Raw genomic sequence first — 6072 nt, forward strand, 5'->3', positions numbered from 1 at the left:
GATTATTTTAAAATGAGTATATATCAATAGCAATCTATATAGAGTGTTGTAATTTAAAGGTATGACATCTTCGTTGATTTTTTTAATGCCAACTGTCATTTTCATGTTGGTTTGTAAAGCTGTAATTGTCGAAAAATAACAATTTGACATTTGACAGTTATATAGCAGCCTATAAACATAGCTATCGAAATGATTGTCTTGATACACCCTTTATACATTATTACTGGATTGGAAATAGTAATAATTTTCTAAAAATATGAAATTTATTCAACATTAAGTCTTATATTGTATAAAGGTAAATGAAAAATTATGAATTGATAATAGTTTTCAAGAGGGGATATTAACAAAGGTGATAATACTTATATAGGCATGTCATTAAAATGAAATCCATCTTAATCAAGGATCAAATCTGAAATACAATAGATTTGATTGTTGTTAGAAGGGATTAGATTGAAAATTCTTCATTTTTTTTTACTATTTAGTATGTAATCTTGTGGTATTAATTTTATCTATGAAAAACACTCTTTTTATAAAATTATGTGATTGATAGGTATATGTCTGAGTTTTATTAACCACGTTCATTTATAACAAGTAAAATTACCTATATCTTGCATATGGTAAAAATATCACAATGTCAAATATATATTTGTTTATTAGCATTAGTTTTACACAAAGATAAATAACATTTGTTTACGTCCGTTATAATTTTCACGTTTTTTTTTTTTCATTAATTTGCATTTATAAGTAATTTCTGAATCGGTCAAAAAGCGTGAATAAAAATACCGTAGCGGTACTTTTTTTACGCTTTACTTTTAATATTACTATTACAAAATAAAAATAGATAAAAGTTTTGTCGAATTCTTTTAAGTCTACGGACGTAGAAAAAATTTTATATGAAGCTCGTCAGTAAAGAAACTTTTTTCACTTGATGAATTGCCATTGGTCAAACCGTCCTACTCGTGAAAAAAAAGTATTACTTTACTCACTTGTTGCATAAATAACTATTTTTTTGTGTATGTTTCTTTTGGATGCTTTTGTCAACCAGAGAATTTGAAAAAGATTAAAAATAATTAGCAATTATTGAGCTTTTTAATTCCCAAAATTGTTGGCATTAGACGAGACAACCAAATTTGCGACCTCTCTTAAGATCAAATTATAATGATAAATAAAATTTGTTTTTCTACTACCGTGCGTAAAGTACGACACACTTTCGAGTGCGTAAAACTTAACGCACTAGTGCATAAAGAAACATACTTCAAGCAATAGTACGTAAAATAACGTATTATCAAGGTCTCCGTAGTGTAGTGGCTAGAGTTTGAAGTTCACATGCTGGAGGTCCCAGGTTCAAGTCGCGCTGATGCCATTTCTTATTTTTCTACTTAATGTAGTAATAATAATTTTTAGGTGGCATTTAGATACGCTATTACCACTAAACTTTTGTATTTTGATAAAATCTAGTAGAAAGAATATTGTATTTAATTCGTGTGTAAAGGCCTTTTTTCGATTCAAGTGATTGTCAATATTCACAATCGTCTAAAAAAGATTATTTCACACATATTTTACATAAACAACTGTTTTTTGTATATGTTTTTTTGCTTGTTTCTGTCAACAAAAAGTTGCAAACCCAATTCCGATGTTGAATTTTTTTATTGTCTTTTGATTATAAATGACAGGTCGGTTTTTTTATGGATAGAGAAACCGAAATCAAATTTTCAACACTAGACAAATGTCTAGTGTTGAATGTTGTGGAAGATCAAATAAGCAACTAAAGCTATGCTGATGACAGCACGTTTTTTCTGCAGTTGACTGAATAGAGAGGGAGAGTGAAAAGTTTGGATAAACAGAACGAAAAATAATGATAGTGGATAATCTAATCTGGTAGTAAACAGGATCTGCTTCACGCTCTTCAAAGGGTAAACAGCTTTACATATCTGAGTTCAATAATATGCAACATTAATGGCGTAAACGATGTTGAAAGAAGAATAGCCTTGACCAAGAGTGCGATGTTGAGACTCAATATTTTATACACATAGATAAAAAATTAGTTAACAATATATATATATATATATATATATATATATATATATATATATATATATATATATAAATTATATTTCCAATTTCTTATTTCTTAGACATTCTGATATATTAATGCATTCAAATGTTCTTGATTTTAGTTTTTTTTGGTAGTTTTTGAAAGAAAGATAAATTTTGACGTTTCGACTTTTCTTTAAGTCTTTATCAAAATATGATATTGACACTAACAATTTGCTTATTTATATTGATCTATAAGCACCATTTTCTTCAGCACTTTATAACGAATTATTTGTCACAGATATTTGAATAACGTTTTTTAGAAAGAATCTATATATCCACTTTTCTTTTTCTACATTTTTTACTTCGTTTTAGGTGAAACTAATATTGTTTCTTGCTACTTTATTTCATATCTAAGTCCATAAATGATGATAATATAATTTATTAGAAGTTTGAGGTTCTTTTAATGTTTTTCACACGTTTTTGTCCCGTGTACAACTTCGAAAAACTTCTAAAAAATTTAGTATATACAGGATTTAAATTAGGAAAATGACACCAAGTAATTTCAAAATTATTTTTATTAATCAAAAATGTTATTACAAAATTATTAATCTACAGTCTGAATCACAAACAAAGTTTTTTACTAATACATATCACCAAGTGTCAACAATTTACATTTCACGGTTGATACTACCGAAATAGTTATTTTTCTACGACCGTGCGTTTTAACCCACTTTCCCGCACGCATTTTAGTTTTGAAAGTGTCACTTCCCCGCATTAATGCGGGAAAGTGACATTCTTCAAAGGAGAAACAACTATCAAACCACCCTGGTTTGATATCAGTTGCTATGACAACCCAAGCGTGTAATTGTTACTAAAACGTCAAAGTTGTTCAAAACGTCTTGGAAGTGACCGAATAAGAACAATCTTCTTCTAAATTAAACCACATTAAACCGAATCCGATACAATAATATTAATGGATTCATCCGACAAAGAAATTTCCGAAGCCATTTTGAAGGCTGCAAATGAAGCTAATTCCGAGCTGTTACCTGCCAAAACCAGACTAAGGTATGAGAAGCAATACGACCATTTTGTTACATGGTGTAAATCTAATACATTAAGTATGGTCCCGCTATTCGATGGTAAAAAGTTTAGTAAAAATAAAACAAAATTTGGATATAGGAAACTTCCATAATCTAACGTCGTTTGTTAAACAAAAAAATATTGGTTTTCGAGCACAGAAAGCACAAGTTTTTACCAAAGAAGATATATCCAGGGTTATGCTAGCTCCCGATGAAGTATACCTGATGATTAAAATGAGTACCATTTTTGCACTGGCTGGCGCTCTCCGCAGATCCGAGCTTGTAAATATCACTGTCGACGATATTCCAGATGAAGGCAACCTAATTGTTGTGAAAATTTCTGATTCCAAAAATCATTCGTAGCATATTTACGCCTACCTAATCCGGAACGTTATACAGGACACAGTTTCAGACGTTCTTCGACAACGTTCCTAGCAGACTCCGGCGAAGAAATAACCAACCTAAAGTGCCTCGGTGGCTGGAAGTCTACTACTGTCGCTGAAGGCTATTTGGAGGACTCCGAGAATCAGGAAAAAAATATCAAATAAAATTCTCTGTAATACAAATGACTTAAAACCGTTGCTGTCACCGTCATCGTTATCTTTATGCGACCTGCAACAGATGCCATCCTCATCGACGTCAACTACCTTCCAGTTGAAACGAAATAACTCCACTAGACCGGAAATTCTTACTAGTCTAAAGAATGCAATAAATTGTGTTTTCAATATTAATATTTATAATAATTAGTAGTTTTTGGTTAAAGTTTTGTATATTATTATGTTTGTTGGAATAAAATAATTTTTGAAAAACGGGTTGGTATACTTTTTTGTATATACGGTCGTAGAAAAAATAAAGTTCCTAACTCATGCGTAAAGTGTCTTTCCCGCACGCGACTGCAGTTGTCCCGAACGACGTGGAGCGGAATTCGGGCAATCGGTCAAGTGCCTTCAAAATGGCTTCGGGAAGTTATTCGTCGGATGAATCCATTAATATTATTGTATCGGATTCGGTTTAATTTTTTAAAACTGTAATGATATTATTGCCAGTCCATTGAACCAATTGAGTAATTAAATTTGGACCATAAATAATAAAGATACAGCAAAATGCAGAGAAGGTTTTTTCGCTTTTAGTTATTCCCAAAAAAAATTGAAACAAAATTGGTTCACTCAAGTGACCAGTAGCCCCAAATACTCTTCCACGGATAGCACGGTCTACTTTTGTTAACCCCATACAATCCAATTTTGTGACATCACAAATTACAGCCAGATGGTAGCTTCCTATGAAAGGTATCATCTTGGTGACATTGACAAGAATAATAATAGTCATATTTTCCACTGGAGAATTGAAAATATCATTTTGCTGATAGATATTTTTTCAAATCATTTGGTGATTTTTCTAAACTTCGATCAGTGTGTTATGTCGCATCGGGTGTATAAACTTGTCAGTGAACGTAAGTCATATGTTCACAACTTTATACCCTACTGCCTTATCTAAGTGCTTGTCTGTCTTTTGCCAGCATTTATGTTGCTTTGACAAAATTGTAAGAGGTTCTAGAGGGACTATTATGTTTTTTCAGTCGAGTACAGATAATACTTCAATCTTTTGAGTGCATAGATTGCTCCGGTATAATTTTGTGGATCCATTTCTCATGTCGTGCTTATAATTTTTCTCAAACTCAAACAAGCGTCTCACATTTTATTCACATTATAAAATGAGGTTCACATGAAAGAAACCACATTATTTATTATTATGTGTCTTTACATATTGATTTTATCGTCTTATTCTTTGTGGAAGAGTCCTTGACAAAAGCGCTCAAGTTTTCGATAGAACCACAAAAAATTGAAAAAATGTGGGACAATTTAAAGATTCGCTCTAGAACGCATAACTTCTTATTAATTTCTCCATCATCATCGACGAGTTCATTAAATATCAAGTGCGAATCTTCAATCATTCCACCAAAACCTTTTATATTATCGTAAAAATGTGAACATATTAAAAAGTTAAGTTCGGATCCTCCGTTTCATGTTAAACTGAAGTTTAAGCTAACCCCAGACCGCCGGTAACGTTTAAGCCGAAGTTTGTTAGTAAACGCCATCTATAAAACGTGAAACAAACGGTATCTGTAATTTAAACCGACGTTTGAGGTTTAAACTTCAGTTGTAAAATTGGGCCTAAGCCATCTGTTTCTTCTTTACCGGAGTGGACATTGAAAGTATCTCAAGAAGTTGAAAATGAATCTTTTTACATGGAAATGATGAATAAATATTTCTATTTAGTTGTGTGAGATTTTATTTCAAATAATTAATACTCAACATTTATAAATATTAAAAAATATATCATAAAGTAATTAACAGGAGCTCTAAATAGTGTTATATAGGGTTTTGGTGAAATTTTCCAAAGAACCAAAACCACAATTTTTTATAATTTATAGTAGTTTCTTCAGTCGTGTTTAGTCATTTATTATCTTCAAAGTTGTGCATAAAAATACGTTAATCACATTTTATGCTTCCTCAGAAGTCAACACACGGAGGCTAACCTAACCTATCTAGCTTCCGTGAGTCAATTGTTGAAAATATCCCAATAGATATCGATATAAATATTTTGATGACTGTGACATGATACTACGCACTGTATTGTGTTTATATTTAACATTTTGTGCATGTCCTTAATAATTTGATAAATTATTGAAAATATTTACAATCATTTCTATTTATTTAATTATATATAATAAATACTAAGCTACCATGAAATTGGTGTCATTTATAGAAGACTCAATTATATAATAATAAATGTGATGTAATAATATGTTATCTATATTTTCTTTGGACATGGATATTTTCACAATAAAGAATTTATCAATACCAGGTAATCTATTTTACTTGGATTAAGACAAAATTAAAATTTTAAATCTTTAGTAAAGAATGCGATTTCGTATATAAAAAGATATATGAAAGAC

This window comes from Diorhabda sublineata, chromosome 1, assembly GCF_026230105.1.
Source record: "Diorhabda sublineata isolate icDioSubl1.1 chromosome 1, icDioSubl1.1, whole genome shotgun sequence".
Lineage (NCBI taxonomy): Eukaryota > Metazoa > Arthropoda > Insecta > Coleoptera > Chrysomelidae > Diorhabda > Diorhabda sublineata.